Genomic DNA, 20,293 nt, shown 5'->3' with positions numbered 1-20,293 from the left:
TTACTGTAACCATCTTCGGGCAAAATTTGTGGAGTATGTTCTTTGAATTGCTGTTCTATTCCACTAAGCAAGTGATTTCCATTAGCATAAACAATAGTGGCTCTCGTTGTTGCTCTACTAATTGCTTCTATAAGGTCTTGAATCTTCAGATTATCTCGTAATTCCTTGTCACTGAAATGTTTCATAATAGTTTTAAAGATAAATTCTGTCCTCTTGAAACCTTTGGAACTCATTTCTTGAACAATTGTTTCTAGCTTGTTTTTGTCCGTATATAATTCTAAGTTTTTGTTAACACAAATGACACTAATTTTGTATTCCTTTCCTCGAAGTGGAAAATTTCTTCCATTAAAAAAAAATTTTACTGAATGAGCATCTTTAGTTTCTTCATCAGAAATTGCTAGAGAACTCATAAGGCTCTTTGCCTCTGAAAAAGCACCTTCTCCATCCCTGGAATAAAAAAAAAAGGTGAAATAGATTATAATGAAAATACAAATGTAGTTCATAAAATTAAAAAAAAACTATTCAAATTTTTTAGGGATGATTCTCCATTATTTTTTCAATAGCGTTTTTTACTTTGAGGACCTTTGAACCATTGCAATCACCGCTACAACAATGAAAACAACCCAATATGATTTGGAAAAAGAAATATTTTGTAATTTGATTTCAATAAAAGTTTCTAAGCCCTATATGGACAATTGTGTCCATTATTTTAAAGTTTGATTGTCCATTATTCTAAATTAGTTATATTAAAATTCTAATTAATTGTTAGTGATTCTAATTTTACGTCTGATCACTTCCCTTGTCTTTTAGTGCTCTGGTCGGTGATTTTGGCTCTTCTTCTAACTAGCTTCCGAAAAAGCAATCTATATTTTGTCCTAATGACTGGGACTGGAAGTCTCCAGATCTTTTCCAGAATGCGTGCAATCATGTCCTGGCAAAAATTTGTATTCTGTTCGATTTGTTGATGTAGAGATCAAGAAAGAAGAAGTCTTATTTAGGCTCATAATTGAGTCTTCATACCGTCTTTAACTGAACAAAACTCTGACGCAAATGGGAAGATAAAATCTTTTGAATTAAGATCACTAGCCAAACCGACAGAATTCATTGAAACAAATGTGTTGTCAACAGCTAAGTTAGGATCTTAGGTATCTATGCATGATTAGAATGACATCTGTGGGGTCATCCCATCCACAGTAAAAGTTTAGCTGTAATTCAATGAATCAGATGTGGAATAGACGCTGACATTTTTGATGTACCTAGCTAATATTTGACTCAATCCTATACACACTGTTACTTTTGATCCCACGCAGGGGCATGGGCATAAGAGGTCTAGCTTGCTGCTTCTATTAATATGTCTATGTTAGGCAATTTGCCTTTGTCAATATTATTCAGAACTGTAAAATATCCGATTTTAATCGGATATAAATAATCCTTCAGTCTAATTTGGTATAAGTTCTGAACCCATACCTCTTTTTCCTTCATTAAGTACTGAAAATATTAACCAAGGAAGATCCGTGGGGCCCAGTCTTTTCGCAACCTCCACTCTCCCCTCCCCACGAAAACGAGTACCGAGCTATAAAACAAAGATCGAAGAGACAAAATCGTTAATTATCAAATTTAAACTTAATTTGAAAATACTAGACCTTTCAAATAATAAAACATTTCCTTAAATCTAATCAAGTCTATCGCCGTCTCAATAAAGAGGGATTGAATCATGTAGTTGACATAAAATGCGTCGTCCTCGGGTAAGAAAATACAATGCCATCTGGTTGGTATTTCATGTTCGGAAAACAGCCATTTAAGAATCCCAGTGAACATGCCATCCATACTAAAAGCAACATATATTGATATTTTGAATCACATAATAAAAGGCAAAACAGAACAATAGAAACAAACGAATTCTGTTTATTCACAGATTAATATATACATGAGAGAGAAGGAAAATAGTCATCATTAGGTGTCAGTTTAAGAGGGGAAATATTTTCTTCTCCTTTTTCAGCAAGCATCTACAAATAGGCATTATTTCAAACATTTCTTCCATATGTTCTAAATAATTTGAATGCTCACAATAGGATTTGATATTTTTAACCAATCTCCCAACTAATTAAATACAATAATTATCCAGTACTTTATTAACGAACTAAGTGATCCCCCCATAACACCCCATCCCATAAACACCGCCCAGTATGATGTTAACAGTTTTAATGACATAATAATGTCATCTAGTGTCAAATTCGTCAATTTAACAATATCATGAGCGCATTCTGAGAATACCTCCTAGCTGGAAAAGTGTACACTGGAGAAAATCCTATGTCTTCCTTAAAACTATCCATTTCGTGCTTTTATGCTCAAGGACAGTTTTTAAGTAATTTCCCTCCCTGAATTCTGCAAATCTGTTTTGAGAGTAAGCCGCATTATATCACATATAATAAAGACAGTTTATTCCAAGAGGACAATAAACAACATAGAGAGATAAAACTCAACAAAGAAAACCTCAAATGAAACTGCGGTCAGTAGAGAGAAAAGAGATGAAAGACTAAAATAACGCGGATATTTTTCCTGTATCAAGACTAGGGGTCCTCAGCACAAGATAAAAAGAAATAAAACACTAAACTAAAAACAAAAAAAACCACCACCAATAATAATAAATACAATTATCGCTACTGATTCCCGTAGGGAAAAGAAGCTATTCGAGTTACTTTAATGAGAACATCAAAGCAACCGGGGAAAAATTATGACAATTGAAACTAAGTTAACTATTCTGTTGCAAAATAATCCTCTTGTTAGCTAATATTGAAGCAACTCTTTTTGATCCAGTAGGTAATCTTGTCCCCTGGTGATTATGCAAAATTTTAATTCCCTTATTGACTATTGTTTCATTTTTCAAAAGACAATTATAAATTGGGTCAATACTTAGATTCTTCGTGTCTCTTTTTATTGAAAGATTTGCAAACATATATTTTTTAATTTCTATAGCCTCCCTTGCCCAATGAGAGTAGGCGAGGGTATGTCCAACTGTCCATTGAGAGTGGACAACTAACTGTCTGTTAGTTCAAGGACCGTTCCACAAATATCCAAGTCAACCTATTTTAGGTCTTTTAATCAGTCGCCAGGAACTTGTTTGACTGAAAATTGAAAAATGTGCAATAGAAACACATTACAAAACCTAAAGTATAATACCAAAACCTATTTTATTGATATTGACAATCCTTAGCAACGGTATGCACGGATTGGTTTGCTCCTTTTTTAATTATAAAACGTAGCGTAATTGTATAATTTTGAAATCTACTTTTTATAAATATTGGCAAAGTTTTACATTGATAGTAAAATTTGAAGTAATCATTTCTTATATTGATGCCAAAATATCATATTTTTCTTGCAAATCGTACCTATTTCAGAGTTTCGTTCAAAAAAACACAGGCATACATTAACGATAACATTTATAACACATTTTAAGAGCTACTAACTCATAAAACAGGGTCTTTTGTTTATACATTTGTTCTTAGCTTTAAAAACCCAAAAAAAGAGGAAAGAATAATGTTACCTTAGGAGACCTAACGAGGGAAGCAACAGGACCCAAAACAACAGGGAAAAGAATTTCGTCATCATAACGTGGAAGTTGACTTTGGACCGGGTGTAATGATACGACAACAGCAAGCTCAAGAATATCGGAATCCATAAAAGTTTTTTTGATATAAATGAAAGAATGGTTGACAGACATTGCGCGGAGATGCGGTTCATCTTTTCTGACGGAGCAAGGTTCAAAATGTTGATGATGATATTCGGTGTTGAAAACACAAAAACGAAACACACCAGCCCAAGATAGGTAAAAAACCACATAAAACCCCAACATAAATTTTTTGTATCTTCTTCAGTTCTCATTTTGTAGAGCTTGCTCCTAAAAGAAAAGCTTACAAGTAATAATTTAACTTAAAATTTCGTAAGAAGAACGATAGTAGCAACAAAACAGAAAAATAAAGGTAAAAACAAAAATACTATAAATGATATTTATTAACAATAAAACTAACAATAATTAAAAAGAATTAAAAAATATATAAGTGGATGGCCTGAGAGGCAAATGAAACATGCAACAACACATTGAAACCATCGACCTGGCGTACTTAGTCTAGGGTATGGATTTTCAATAGATGTGGATTTTCGAAAAAAGGACAGACTTTGGCTTTTTCAAGGAATCCAAGTCAGATGGTGAGGCGACATTATTCGAGTGACAAACCTTTGGTACTCAATATGTATTGCCCCATTCGTTCAACCGTAAATTGCAGCACAACGTCCAGATTTGCTATTTCTATTTCCCTTCGAAAATAAAACCAAAATCAAAAACGAATCTAATTGATAGCAGTCCTTTCGTGTAGGAAATTTCAAAGATCTGCAATAACTTGCAACTGCAGAGAAACAGTTTACTTGAATAAAAGTTTTCCATAAACTATAATCCGTAGCATGCCTCTGCAGAGAAACAGCTTGCCTGAAGAAAAAATCTACGACCTATAAATTTATCCCTGACCTATAGTGTTACTGCCTTGAATCAAAGAGTTTACTTGGAATTGCCTTTTTCGTCACCAATAGCCTTATCCGTGACTTAGAACGTGGTACTGCAGAGAAACAGAGTTTTCTTAAAGAAAAATTTTCAGTGACCTACAACGATATCCGTGAACCATAGCGAATCACTGGTGAGAAACAGTTTCCTTGATAAAAATTTCGTGACCAGAAAACTTCTGACTCAGGAAACAGGACTTGTTTAGTCAAGATTGATAGAAAGAATCGTTGATCAGAGTATTCAGTATTGATTAGGAGTTCAAGGTGAAAACATCTGTCAAGAATTTGATATCATTAAGTATCACACCAGTAAGCTTTTTCAGTGAATTTTAATCCCAGCGAAGCTAGTTAGATTTCGCAATATCTGGCAAATGATTAAAGTTCATGATCAAGTAAAATTATTACTCAGCATTTCAATACGTAAGAGATAATCCTATGATAATTATCAAATTATTTACTCATCTATTATTTTTGCAAATTTTTACTAAAAAGCGAGCAGAAGAGGGGAGGTTTTCTGTAGCAAGTGTCGTCGCACCTGCCGGTAGTGGTGTCTCCCTTAAATTGCGGGGAATAGACTTATTGGCATTTCTAGCTTCTGAAATTTAGCCAACTACCATTCAGCTATCGTGAGGTTAAGACGTGTTTTGCCCTGGCTTATGTTTTTGACTCGGAATTGGATTATCGGTATTTTTTCTGCATGAAATGGACTCTGATTCGGATACGGACTGCTTAGTTTATGCCCCGTTTCTGAACTTTATGCAGTACAATAATGAAAAAGGTATCGAAGTTGCAGTGATCTTAAAATTTGCTGTCGAATTTTTGAGTCAAGTGATATTGCCAAATCGAAGAATTGACCGAGCTCATTCCAATTCGCATGGGTTCAAATGCAGCTCTGAATCATTTGAAAGACATATTGGAACTTCTTCAAAATCAGAGTTCTTCCGAGGACAAGCCTTTTTTTGTTATCCGTTCCCCAGCCGACGTTCCCTGTATTCCAGCAGTTGCTTACTCCAGGATAGCTTTTAAGCTTAACGGAATTCAACAGACTCTTTTGCAAGTTAATGAGAAAATGTCAACTTACGATATAAATTTCCCCAGCCTTCCGAGTAGTGCCACAGGCAGTGATATAAGCAAAGCCACTATTATTATCACGAATGTACCGCTTGATCTAGATAATGCATCCAAGCGGAAGGAAAGAATTGACTATATTTCTGGTCACGAGTGCATTGATACTGCGCGCGCCTCTGGTGATAAATTGATTGTGAAAATAGATAGCGATGCCGCTGCTCACTTTTCCAAATCTGTGCGCTAGTATTTTCGTGATTGTGAGGCAAAAATAGTGGAAAAAAAGATTTTTGGCATAATGAAAGGCGTCAAAGCTTGCCGGGGTGTTCGAGACGCTGAGAGAATTGGGAGCTCAAATTGTGTGAAAATTACGCTCGAAGACAAAATTTCTCTTTCCTCAGCCCTTAAATCTGACTAAATATAGACTAGGAACTTGTCCGACTGAATGAATATCATCAAATTCCTAGGTATTGTAGGAAATGTTAATCTCATAACCACCTTGCTGCAAACTGTCCGATCATAACTACAAATGCTGACGGTACTCTGGCCTCCATAATAACGCCAGCGACTCACCTCGCAGCAACACCCCCAAGTGTGCAAATTGCAGTAAAGATCATGTTGCTTACAGTTTTTGTTGCTCCAGCCTAAAGGCTCTTACTAATTCCAAAGTTCCGCGACCTTGTCGCTTCAATCATGGATGAGTAAAAAGTCTCAGTGTGCTCTTTCAACACCGATGGGACAAAGGATAAAGTGTTAAGCCTTGATAAGAAACTAGTCAATCCCGATGTTGTTCTCATACAATAACACGTGCTCCCAAGCAGCAGTGTAAACTTTCTAAGGCGAAGTTCTCAACATGCTGCTTTTAGCACGAATACCCGTCGTACCCGAGGCAGGCCTTCTGGCGGTCTTGCCTGTATAACTAAGGGATCTCATCTTATCTATTTGGCTCCTAGCTGCTACCAATCCTCTGAACACTATATTGCAACCCGGCTTGAAGACGTGATCCTAATCAACACCTATTGCCCCATGATAGAAGATCAGTTTCTTCCTTCTCCATTTATGTGAATGCCTACAGCAAATTAAACTCTCATATCTAGTATTGAGCGTCTGAGATACAGCTGGGTACTTATAGGCGACCTAAACTGTGAGATTGCCGTTTCCTCGACACATAAGGAAGCGCTTTTTCAGTGTTCACCTTCAGCATTTACGGTCCTAACGAAAGACCTCAGTTTTACATATATCCACTGCAGTGGTTCTGCCTCGAATTCTGACCTCTGTATCTACTCTCCTTCATTACAAACTTCTGCAGTACATGTCGATGAAGATGAGAGATTATGATCCTTTACCTCTGTATTTCGATATTACGGTTACTTCTGACGTATACTCGTGCCAACCATTACTGTCGCATAAGTGCTTTAAAAAAACGTGATTGGTCTAGTGCGAACACACCTCTTTACCTTGTTACACATGGAGCTCTACTGTCCAGCGTACGTGTCCCTTTCCATCTTCTTTGCACAAACACGTACCCTACTATTGACAATGCTTGTACTGATTTGAATTGCCATTATCGTGGCATTATCTCATGTATAAAGCAAGCTGAGGATGTGACCGTCCCACTGATCCACGTCAGGCGGAATACCCAAAAACAAATCTGGAAGTGTACTCCTATGCTAAAAAAAAAAGTTAAGAGTAAGGCCAAATTCTGGTTAAGAATCTGGTCTGTCTGGGGTCGAGCTTCTCGGGGTACTGTGTTCGATCTAAAACAAAAGACGAAACTCGAATATAAGCACCATCTTCGCGCCGTTCGTTACTCTGGTGAAAATTTTCCGAAAAATAATAGTGAGTAGCGGTGATGAATTCTACCAAGTTTTCTGATACAAGTTCTAGTGATATTATTCCTCGCCCATCTTAGATCGAACATAATTCAAACATTTTTTCGAAAGTTAATTTTGCAGTGCAAAAGCGTTTATCATGTTTGCTCGGAAAAAATTTGCCGTCACGTTTATGTCAGACATGTGATTCCATTTGAAAAGTCGGCTATTCTTAAAGGTAATAAGGGTTCAAAATCAAAATCTTTGGATCTTGATGGGATTAGTGTTTCAATCTTGTTTCTAACTCTTGGAACTGAAATCTTATCTCCAACTGTTTTTTCAAATGTGTTTTAGTAGTTCGAGTGCGCCCGATTCGTTCTTATACGGTAGCGTCACGTCATTTTCTAAAAAAAGGAAAAGGCCCGGTTTCTTGCAGTTCTTATAGAACCATAACAAAAATCATGCATGTACTCTTAGCAAACTTTTTGAATGCCTCCTACTACCTTATATCACAAACCTTGCTATATAACATGATAATCAATTTGGTTTAAATCTGGGCTAGGTTGGCAGCATGTTCAACGTGCTTTGACTTCTTTGTTAAAAGATGCCTATCGCATTCGTCGCGTACTTCATTTCGCAAATCTAGACTTGTCTAAATCATTTGACACTGCCATACTCAAGCATGGACAACGTTATGCCAGAGGGGAGTAAATCTGTCGGTATTTCACGTGCTTCATTTTTGGTATTCCCATTCTTGCCTTAAGCCATTAGATAATTCTTATTTTGGTCATACCTGTCCGTTGCGGAATAAGACAAGGGGGAGTTCTTTCTCCGTATATTTTTAATGCTTGTATTGAAGATGTGTTATCAAAAATATCGACTACGTGCCTACTAAGACCATCTGATATCTCATATCTGGCTTATGCGGATGACCTTCTTCTGATTAGTCAAACTGAGTCTGGTCTTGTCCATTTAGTGAAATCAGTCACTTCTGCTTTCCGCGATATCAGCCTGTACCTAAATATTAACAAGTGTAAGTTTCTTGTTTTCAACAGTAATAATTGTTCAGAATCGCCATATTGCGACGGTTTTAGTATTCCCCATGTTCAATCGTTTTGTTGGCTTGGCATAACAGTTTGCGATTCTATGAATGCTCTACGGTCTCGTGCCGTCAAAGATATTAGTAAAAAGCAGAGGCTTGGTTACTCGAAGATTGTGGCAAATCGTGGACACTATAGGAGAAGAGCGCTAACTCGGCTTTACTCAATTTTTTGTGATCATTCTGTACTCTTCTGTACTGGTATTCAGCCACTTCTGTTGACATGGGATCTAAAACGTATCCGTATAAATTATTACTGGCATTACAAATTTCTTTTATATCTACCTCGTTTTTACCGGAATACAAAACTGGTTAAAAATATTGTGCGACAGATATTGCTGGTGTTTTCGAAAACTTATTTACCAAGCTAGCTATTGAAGCGCCATATAGGGTAGGATATTTCATTACCTTATCCTTTTTATTTCTGTATGTGATTAACTTTGTTGTTTTGATTGTTTGTTGTTTTGTTTGCTGTGTTTCTTTTGTATTTACTCCATTTAACATCTGTTTTGTAAAGTGGGTGATAAATAAATTATTATTCTTATTATTAGTCGGCCAAGAAGGAAGAATTATAAAATAAACACTAATGTCTAAATATAGGGTAGGGTGTTTCATTACCTTATCCTTCTTTTTTCTAATGTGATTAACTTTGTTTATTGTTTGTTTTTTTTTGCTGTTTTTCTTTTGTATTTACTCCATTTAACATCTGTTTTGTAAAGTGGGTGATAAATAAATTATTATCATTATTAGTCAGCCAAGAAGGAAAAATTATAAAATAAACTCTAAAGATTAATTGTAATTGAAGTTGATTGTTTAGAATTTCTGGCTCAGTTGGATACTGGAATTTTAACATATAAGAAAATTAAAAAGAAATTAATTTAATTAACTATCGAATAAATTTAATTAACTAAAAATTAAAACAACTTAACAATAGACGAAGAATCTGAAAAAGGATAGATCAGCTTTTACCAAAAATCTAAGTAAAAAATGAATCTATATAATATTAATCTAAAAACAATGATAATAAAAGAAATGACATTTAATAATAAAAGAGGAGTCCAAGAAAGAAAAAACTATGTCTTTTATTGATGCTACAACAAGCTTTAAACTTGAATCAGGGATTACCGTAATGGGAGGGGAGAGAAAGGGGAGTGAAGAGAGAGGAGGGGATAGAGAAAGGGGAGAGAGAGAGAGAGAGAGAGAGAGAGAGAGAGAGAGAGAGAGAGAGAGAGAGAGAGAGAGAGAGAGAGAGAGAGAGAGAGAGAGAGAGAGAAACATTTAATTTAAGTTTGACTTGTTTATTCATTTTAATTTCTGTTAGATCTATATTTCATCAATTCAAACGAGTATGGGTAACTTAAAGACTGGAAACTGGTGCTAATGTAGAAGAAAAAAAGCATCAGTGCCACCTAGTGTTTGGCGTTTTATTGGCATTTATCATAGCGATAATAATGCAAGATTAGTGCAGCTTACTTAATCGCCAAAATTAGTGTAGAAATAAGTGTCTGATGTCATAATTGCGAAAACTTGAAAAAAAAAATCCAAAAATTCACCAAAGGATAGATGACGATGATATTTATTTTCTCTTTTAGACACTAGTGGCAGTTTCGACTCTTAAAACTTGTCCACACTCTTTGATCAATTCATCCATGGTATTATTCGTTTTAATTTATGGTCGTTTTAAGTTTGTATAAATATTCAATCATAGCCTTTTCTGACACTTGAGTCATTACATCACTAATTGGCTCGTTTTAGGTTTTAACAAGATACATTCCTTCTTAATTTTTTTTCCCATAATACTTTTTTTTAATTGACCTCAGTTTTTTTTTCGGCTCGACATATTTTTACATATTTGGCATATTTTTGAAGTTAATTAAATAGCACCTCCGTCTCCTCTGCTGATTTAGTGTTGGACAAGCCTTGTTTCCCGGGGGAGATACGCAAATAGTGAGATGAAGATACTCACCGGATTCAGATTCAGAGACGTCACCAATACTGGGTCGAACAGTTTTTTCAGTTTCCAGTACGAAATCATCTTGAAAAAATGAAAATACGACATAGGAAAATATATAGACTGCAACAAAGCCAAGGGCAACAATGCCAAAAATTAACCGTCTGTCTTTCGTAAAAGATTGAACGAGATCCTTCAATATTCCCATCTCATATAACACGAACAAGCACTTGAAAAAGAATATAAAATAATGAAGGTAAAGCACTGAAACACAAAACAAGCCAAGAAAACAAGTGAGTCGAGAGGAGAGAGAGAGAGGGGAGAGAGAGAGAGAGAGAGAGAGAGAGAGAGAGAGAGAGAGGGAGAGAGAGAGAGAGAGAGAGAGAGAGAGAGAGAGAGAGAGAGAGAGAGAGAGAGAGAGAGAGAGAGAGAGAGAGAGAGAGAGAGGAACTTAAATGATTCAGCTTAAAATCCTACTTGTCTGTGAAGATAAATAGACTTAGCTCTTGTGTCAACATTGGTTAGAGATATAAAATCTTTGCTATTCACTTTTACCAGCATTTAGTCTTAAAGTGAGTTATTCTGAGTAGTTATAAATGAATTACAAAAGATGGAATGATAAAAGCTAAAATCAAAGTCTTCATGTCAAATTAGTTTTAATAAGAGCTAAGTTAGCTCTTATTAAACCGGTCCAGTTTTGTCAATTACGCATCTAGAACTTGTGTTTATTCTTGAACTCGCCAAAGAACTAGAAATCCCCTCAAACTCCCCCAAAGAGATCAGATCTGGTCCGGTTATGTCAATCACATATCTAAAACTTGTCCTTATTCCTCCCATCAAGTTTCATCCCGATCTCTCCACTCCAAGCGTTTTCCAAGATTTCCGGTTTCTCCGATTTGTTTCCTCCCTCCACCTCCCAATGTCCCCATATCCGATTCGAACAGAAAATAAAGCATCTGAGATATAATATGGTACTATACAACAAGTCTCATTAAGATCCGATCAATGATTCGTGAGATTGATCTCACAATTTCTTCGAATTTTTTTTTTCATTTTTTTTTCGAATTAACCGTCCTTCCACGGAAAAAAGGCAAAATACTCTTTTTGCTTCTTTTTTTGTTATAACAAATATAGTTCATTTCAACCTCTAAAGCTTTCGTGTCGATTTGTTTTCAAAAATTAACAAAATTTCTCCAAACGAATCAAATTGGGGAAAGATGGCTAGAATTTTTCAAATTTTTCCATTACCGCTTTACAGAAGCCAAAGCAGTCTAAAAAAGATCAGAGATTTAATCCTCATTCGTTGATCATGTCTAGCGTTGAATTGGCATACACCTTCTGCGGCATCAAATGCAGCATTCCTAAAAAGAGAAAGAGACAATACATCAATTAATTTCAAACTAATTTCTTTGCTTAAGAAACACAACTTCATTGCTTTCCCATTTAGGCAGAAAAAGGGATAAAAGACAATATATTATCTATTACTTAATGAGCTCCATATTCTTCACTATATTGGATCCCTACTCTTATGTATCCCGTTTGATGTATTTATTTTTATAAATCAATCCTTTATAAAATAAATCTTTTATAAAATGATTTATTTTACAAATCAATAAATAAATAATTTGTTTTTGAAACAAACACATGTTACTCTGGTATTGTAGACTCTTCTCTTCTAATACAGGTACTTTCCAGTTTTTATTTCATTTTTACCCACACTTTATTAATTTTACATACAATGCGAATGTGCTTTCAAGTGAGCCAATAAATAGGATCACTTGATCTGCTGGATAAGCAATTATCTTGTCTAATAGGTGATACTACTGGCCGTTACAGGTGAAATAAGAGCTGTGAAATTTAAAGCTTCGTAGCATCACTTCGAAGCAAAGTTTTTTTTTTCGTCAGAAGGCGTCAGAATCAATTGCTGCATATCGTCGGCCTCGAATACAATATGTGCGCTATAGTCGCAGTAACTGACCTTAAACTGGTTATCCCAACAGTTTTCCTGGAATAAAAGTAGAAATGTTGGAGCAGATTATCACACATTTTACATCAGAGAATAGAAGGAAAGAAACGCTACGCATAGGAAAGCTTTAAACTAGATTAGTGACCATTTTGACAATTTTTCCTTTTCATTGTCACAGTTAATGCGTACAATTATACCATAAGGCGTTTGCATTATTGTTGATTAACAGTGACTTGATTTGTTATAAATTAAGTTACTCTACTCCGTAAAAAGTAAAACACCGACTATATTCAATATGTGACAATTTGAGAGTTACCATATGAACATTTATTGACAATAGCAGCAGTACTGAAAAACTCGTTTTTTTTTTTGAATAATTAAATTCTTTGCTGGAGATAAAAAACACCATTAGTCTCAAGAATTAGCCGCATGTTGTCAAAAACCTAAACCATAAAACATCAAAATTTTTCGCAGCAAGTGAAATGTGCAATACAGTTTTAAGTTAGTATCACTGTTTTGAATAATGAGTGACAAAACAAAAAAGGAGAGAAAAGACAAATAGGAATAAGATGGTTAAAACAGTAGAAAGAAAGTATAGCAGAATTATAAAAGAATTGGTGAGACAAATTTATTGCATTCATTTTTTACACAAAGCTTGTTGTAGCATGGTGGATTTACGCTCTGCTTGGCATGGTTTCGATCCCTGCCACAGTAAGGTTGGGCAACAAGTTTGTCCCTATAAAAAGACCTACTAAGATGGTTAAAACAGTAGAAAGAAAGTATAGCAGAATCATAACTGAATTGGTGAGAAACATTTATTGCATTCATTTTTTACACAAACCCTGTTGTAGCATGGTGGATTTACGCTCTGCTTGGCATGGTTTCGATCCCTGCCACAGTAAGGTTGGGCAACAAGTTTGTCATTTGTCCCTAAAAAAAGACCTAACAAATGAAACGTCAATTCGACGTCCTATTTGCCAGCAGTGGCTCAGGAGGATCTTTATCCTATCCTTATTTCTACATCGAGGCGTTTTTAGAATGTATAATAATGAATGTTTTTTTTTCTAATATGTTATAAACATTTCAAGTTGCTTCCATTTCAGACTGCAGTCTGAGAGTCTAAGATGCAATTCCAAAGATTGAAGATGGATTGAATTCAGAATATATAAAAAAATTCTTATTAGAAATTTTGCATTTGTTTCGGAACAATGCTCTCTCAGAACAAGCAGCCGGTAGGTAATAGACTATCAAAGAATTCTGAAAAATTTTTGTTGAATTTTGCAAAAAAACAAAAACTTTTAAATCATAGCAATGGTTTTAAGCGTAAATAAATAATTAATTTACTTACCTCTCTCTATCTAGCTCTAAAACCTTCTGTGTATCATGAACGACACTAATCTCTTTAACACGTCTGTCAGGATAGGCTTGGTTGAAGTGTTCTCTTAGATGATCTTGGAGGATTGTTCTAGCAATTCCAATTTTGGCATGTTTTGAGTTTGCTGTCACTTATCTTCTAGCCCTGTTTTATTTCTTATTCTTCATTTTGAATTTTTATTATTTAAGACAAGGTTATTTTTAGTCAAGGTTGTAGATTTGTTGATTGTTCAGGTAGTGGGACAAAAACTTCTTTTTCTTCCAATGATTTATCATTTATAACACTTGTAAATTTTGGTTTTGTGGGTCTTGAATTTGGTTAGAGAAATTGGATTGCTAGAATTTGGGATTCTAGTTGAAATAAGATCATCAATTTCCGCTGGATTAGGGATTTGACCCTCAGGACTCATGATCAATAGCAAATACATATTTGGTAGACTGTGTTTTTGAAACTCAATTGTATACAAATATGCTGCCACCTTTCCAAATATGAGCCCCTTATAAAAACATCATTGATTACATTGTTAAAATTCAGTTTAGCAATTTGGGTAATGAGATTGTTACAATCTTAAAGTTACTGTTCAATAATAATTATCATCAAATTTAATAATTGGTGCTTCATTAAAGTCAGGCGAATCAGGATTGCAAGTCACATTTATAAGGAAATATGAGGGTCCAAGGCGTCTTCGAAATGCAGAGCAAAGTAGTGTGCTGGCCCAACAAATGATGACGGTAGTATTACTTTTTTTTTACCAACAAATGCATCTTGTTTCAAGGCTAAGTCTTTAAGAAGTTGTGTAAAACCCATGTAGTTTTCACTCAATATTTTTCAGGTTAAATTTTAAAAGCATGTTCTATGGCTGTTTAGACAGAGAGAGAGAGAGGAAGATTAGAAGAGGGAGGTGGAAGGGGAAAAAGTGAGGGAGTGATACTTGCAAAGCAAGTCACCACACTGAATATTAACTTCTCAGGAATCCCTCCAAATTTCACATCAAGATAGTTGGTGATGGTTGAATTCCCTGAATCCTGTACACAGACTTTCAAAATTGGATAATCTGGAGATATTCCAAAGAGTGCTTTGAGTCTTGTTGTAAATAATATGAAAAAAACTTCGTTTTCTTAAAGAGTTAAAGAGGCTGCGTCCCAAAGTCGAACCTTAAAACGTACAGAAATTAGAAGAGGCAGTTGGGGGGCTGCCGCCCCCCCAAACCCCCAGCTTTTAAAGACTCTTTTGTACAGGTTTTTTGTTTTTTTGCTAACCCCCCGCTCTTGGCTTCGGAAAGGCCCTCTTTTAATTAACAAAAAATTGAAATGAATGAATAATGGAATAACTTCGAAAAATGTTAAACACAAGAGGACAGGAGAACCATTGCGCCGAAACTAGTAATTAGTAACAATGAAGTCCCCCCACAAAAAAACCTGTACAAAAGAGTCTTTAAAAGCTGGGGGTTTGGGGGGCGGCAGCCCCCCAACTGCCTCTTCTAATTCCTGTACGTTTTAAGGTTCGACTTTGGGACGCAGCCTCTTTAACTCTTTAAGAAAACGAAGTTTTTTTCATATTATTTCTGTACGTTTTTCTATTAGGACTATAAGAAGACTATTAGGAGAGGCAAACCCCCCGCTTTTAAAGACTCTTTTGTACAGGTTTAATTTTTTTCATATTAATTCTGTACGTTTTTCTACAATCCATGGTGGATGTAATTTAATAATTTACTAATTTTTAATAATTTAATAGGAGAGGAACCCCCCCCCCCGCTTTTAAATCATTGTATAAAATAGAAAAAAAAATAGATAGAATGACCGAAATGTTTCTTTTGCTCATAAGAAGCTAATATTCTGTTATCTCTCAAATGATAAGCTGTCCAGGTGTTACCAAAATTTTTTTGATGTTGTGAAAAAAAACCAACCGTAAGGGACTTGAACCCTTGACCAGAGGATTAATAGTCCCACGCTCTACCGACTGAGCTAAACACTTGCATGTGTGTAAATATAACTTCTCAATAACTTTTAAAAATTTCAAATTAACATGGGCTCTTATGGAGAGAAATGCGTTAATTAAATAGCTAATGCGTGGTTTCTGGAAAACAGGGAAGGAGTTATCGGATCGAGCTGAAATTTCGCGGATAAGCTCCTGGGCCGTAGGGGACCTTAACTTGTGAATTTCAGCCCGATCGGACAACGATAAAAGGGGGGGTGGGGTTAGGGGGTCGAAACTTTCGGGGGGTTAAGATTTTCCTACGAAACTTTCAAGGGCACTTACTCTTAGAATTCCACATCGAATGAGTCTTCGTACACCCAGATCCGATGTCGGATGTGACCTGTAGGCGTCTAGGAAAAAAAAGAAAATGAATTTTAAGTGGCTATGCGTGGTTAATGGAAAACAGGGAAGGAGTTATCGGATCGAGCTGAAATTTCGCGAATAAGCTCCTGGGCCCTAGGGGACCTTAACTTGTGAATTTCAGCCCGATCGGACAACGTTAAAGGGGGGCTGGGGTTGACGGGTCGAAACTTTCGGCCAGATTTTCCCCATGAAGGAAAAGTTGGAGGGGGATGAAATTTTGCAGGTTTCTTAGTTGGAGCTCGGGCTACGAAATGCATCCCTCCCCATCCCTCTGCGACCACTGGAACCGAAGATTGCTTAACATTGTCGTGTGTCGCCTCTTTATAGAGGCACGAGTGTGCCTCCTTGAACTCATTTCAATCTTCTGTAAAAAAAAGTTTGCAATAAGGCTCATAATGGTTAGCTATTTCTAGGATAACAGAAAAGGATAGAATAATTTATATGAGTCAATTGGGCCTGGGAAACTGTTATGTAACTGGGAATATGTTCAATTGTTACTGTTGATATGCTTGATGTCAATTGGGAACACCCTTGTTGAGAGGTAGTTTCATTAGAAAATATCATTTTTTCATTAAGATAATTGAAAAAAAATGACAAATTTGGATCATCATGGATTTGGAGGTATTTACTCTCATGTTAAATCTTGTGTCAAAGTATCTGGTGAAGTGTTATTGAGGATGCTCATTAAATTTCTATGTCAAGTTTTAACAACTCTAAGGTCATCAACAAATTTCCATCTATTAGGCAATTCTATTGCAAGACTGTTAATCAAGACTAAAAAAACAAGAAGGCCTTGGAGAGTAAGTTGGGGTACTCCACTGTTAACAGGAAAAGGATTGGAATAAAGTTTAAGATATTTAACAATTTATCATCTATTTGATAAGAAGGAGGCAACCAATGGGAAGATCACCAGCAAAGAGTTTATATTAAACTCAGTGACAAGTTTTTCAACTAATATACTGAGATTAACTGGATCAAATAGTTTTTGGAGATCAATGCAACATAGAGAAGAATTTTAGAGAGGAATCCATTGTGTATAGAAAAAACATTTTGATAACCATTTTCTACTGGCAAATATTAAGGTAAAAGTCCAGAAGTGCTACTGACCCAAAGGGAACATCTTCATAAAATAAAAGTATTAACAGCTGATTCCTTGTTTTATGCTCCTTTTTAATATGAGTCTATATCCTGACTACAGTATTACCTACTTAGCCTGCATATGCTTTCCCCCTTATAAGTAATAATGTTACCCGATGCACTTTGCTCTGCTTACTTCTTATGTTTTATATTTTAAGTACTTGGGTCATAATAAAAGATTGACATCAACTTCTACATAGTGTCTGAAGTAAAAATCCAAAAATGAATGTCCAACATCCTTTTATCAATTGGGATGCACATAATTTTGACAAAAAGAGGACAATTTTTAAAGACCATGCTACACTTATATTCTAGGGTCCTTAGCAAGGAAGACTGTAAAAGTGCAGTGTGCTAATCTCCTATCTTGGTTGGAGATAGAATATGTGAAATCTTCAGGACATTTGATAAGCCAGTTGTTGAAGTGGATAAGACAACAGCATATATTAGAAATTTAAAGGCTATACTGCACCACAATACAACCAAGTTTTCTCATGATGTGTTTGAGAAAAGAGCAAAACTGGAAACAAAAAGTGTGGACGTATTCATTACTAAAATTAAGACCCTTGTCAAAGCTTGCAGCTACACCAAGGAGAGTGAAAGGATTTGGGACAAGATTGTCTCTGGTGTAAATAATACAACAATCCATGAGAGATTGTTAGCGGAAGGTGATCAACTAATGCTTGAAATTACCATAACAATCCAGCAAACATATGAAATGACCAAAGCACAACTAAAAATACTTGAAGAGAAAAAAGAAATAGAGCAAGAAATTGACTCTGTAGCAAGAAACAGAAAATATTTTCTCTTTGATGTTTTAAAATACAATGGAGTACAAAAGTTTCAAAGAATTTCCCTTTTATCATGTCTGAAATATTTGCTTCATATTTCTAACAAAGCTAGATTTCCAGGGCCAAAGGCTTGGTTCTGAGTGCTTCAATAACTGTTGAAAGTTCCACCATTGGGCTGATGATAGCTAAGACAGGACATCTAAGATAGCCTAGGACAATACATAGCCACATTGTGGGTAAAATTCTAGTCAATTGACTTCTTGCTATCGTGGAAAGGGTTTAGGTTAGGAAAATGAAACTATCAGGGATGGATCTACAGGCTAAAGTATGTCCTGGGAAGGTATTTTAAAGTACCCACCTCCACTCCTTCTCCCTCTGGAGGGTCCCAAAATTTGCCTACATGACAGGTCTATACCTATTGAAATTTTGACAAAACAACATTTTACCTTAATTTTCAGTTACTAGTTGCTTTTTCTCTGCCTTTAGTTCTGAAAATGCAATTCCTGTTATTTGAGTAGAATTCTGAGCCATATCAATGTTTTTTTCTTCTTCAAAATTTAAGAAATGTCTTTGCATATCTTTAAAACCTTACAAAATAGAATTGAGCAAAGTTATGAAACTGAAAACAATTTTGTTGTACTTCAATTAAGCAGAAGATCTATTTAAAAAGGTTTCACATTTATAACAGACATATTTTTAAAGGTCATCATGGATCAGGGCCCTCTAGAGGGAGAAGGAGTGGAGATAGTTGCTTCAAAATACCTTCCTGGGATAAGTCTGTAGATTCATCCCTGAAAGTTTCATTTTCCTAACCTAAACCCTTTCAGAGGTAGCAAGAAGTCAATTAACTAGAATTTTACTGCCTTGTGTATGGCCTATTGTTATATACACATTATGGCCTAATAAGAAGAACAGCACATTTAGTTTTATCTTCAATTTGTCCATAATAGGCAATAGACTTGGCTAGTAGGCCTAGTGGTTGCTCCAATAGCAATTACACCTAACTCCCTCCCCTTTAATAGTCCTAGGCTAGCCTATTTAGCTTTATTTGGCATCATGAGTCAATTGTTGATTGAAAATAAGCAAAGAATAAGGGTTATTCCTCAAAACTAACAAACCTTCAGTGTAATTCAGGCGAAAATCAAGTAACTTTAAAGTAGGCTAACTAGAAAAGTTACTTAAATTTCACATTCGCTAGGAACAGCTTTTGAAATTAGCCTACTAAGGTCTTATTCAGACAGAGTAAAAAATCAGGACCATTATTTTGATAAATATTTGCTTTAGATTCATTTAGTTTGAATTTAGAATAACTTCCTTCACGTAAGTCCTCGTAAATTATTTTATTTAAAGCCACTGACTAGCCTAGAAGAGGAAACTCTTAGAATATTTTAGAATTGATTTAGAAGTCAAAAATTTAGATATACCCTGGGTGTGTTCCAGCTGACGGTTTTTCAGTAACTGCGCGGTAACTGCCCATTTCTAACTGCGGTAGAGCCAGTGGGAGCGGCACAGTAAGCTGACTAGCAGTAGCGTCATTTTCGAATTAAATGCACGTGTTTAAATTTAAGGGACAGTTTAATGCTGATTAGTATAATTTTTTTATTCCTTCTGCTTCAGAGCATTTAGAGAGGTTCTAAGCCAACCATGGGCATTTGGCTGTCACAAATGATTTTGCTCAAATGAGCTGGTGAAAAATAAATAGATCATATACTTTTTCTCTTTTTTATTATTTGAAGACTAGAATATCACATAACTAAGCATTCAAATAGCTTGATTGTATCTTAAGCATATACAATCCCTGATGGAGTTTTGTTGATACCTGTCTTAAATTGATTTGTCTAAATAAAATGGGCCTATAGCATTTACAGGATAGTAGTGGTACAACTATAGCAAGTTTTTTTTCAATATTCTACTTTTTTTTATATAATTATTGTTCTCTGGTCAAATTTGTGTTCCTTGCTAAGTGGTAGGCACTCTGGGCTGGAATGCTTTGTCCAAGGGGTACAGGTTTAATTCCTGGCATTGTCAGTTTATTTTGTTTTGGATAGGGGTTGGTGATATGACTAACCTCAGCTAGAATTGGCCTAACTTTAAATGAGTACAGATGGAAATCTAGGGACAGTAAGAAGGAAGGGCATGCAAGAGCATAGGCTGGCTGGTCCCTAGCTTCCTATTGCACTACCTGGCTAAAGGACCACCAGGTCCTT

The 20,293-nt window shown here is 35.5% G+C and overlaps 1 long non-coding RNA gene across 6 annotated transcripts; it reads right to left on the bottom strand.

Annotated features, from left to right (window-relative positions):
• Positions 1-1,454: 1,454 nt before the first annotated feature.
• Positions 1,455-19,555, bottom strand: LOC136027045 (uncharacterized). 6 transcript variants are annotated; one of them, XR_010617480.1, is made up of 6 exons: positions 19,511-19,539; positions 16,081-16,148; positions 11,729-11,841; positions 10,496-10,709; positions 3,545-3,898; positions 1,455-1,828 (listed from the first exon to the last, which is right to left on the bottom strand). It is a non-coding gene; the product is annotated as an uncharacterized LOC136027045 (long non-coding RNA). The 6 variants fall into 6 exon arrangements; XR_010617481.1 differs by lacking the exon at positions 16,081-16,148 and having other exon boundaries at positions 1,456-1,828; positions 19,511-19,555; XR_010617479.1 differs by lacking the exon at positions 19,511-19,539 and having other exon boundaries at positions 1,456-1,828; positions 16,081-18,849.
• Positions 19,556-20,293: the final 738 nt, after the last annotated feature.

Source organism: Artemia franciscana, chromosome 5 (genome assembly GCF_032884065.1).
Source record: "Artemia franciscana chromosome 5, ASM3288406v1, whole genome shotgun sequence".
NCBI classification, from domain to species: Eukaryota; Metazoa; Arthropoda; class Branchiopoda; order Anostraca; family Artemiidae; genus Artemia; species Artemia franciscana.
This window is presented reverse-complemented; position numbering and strand designations above follow the sequence as displayed.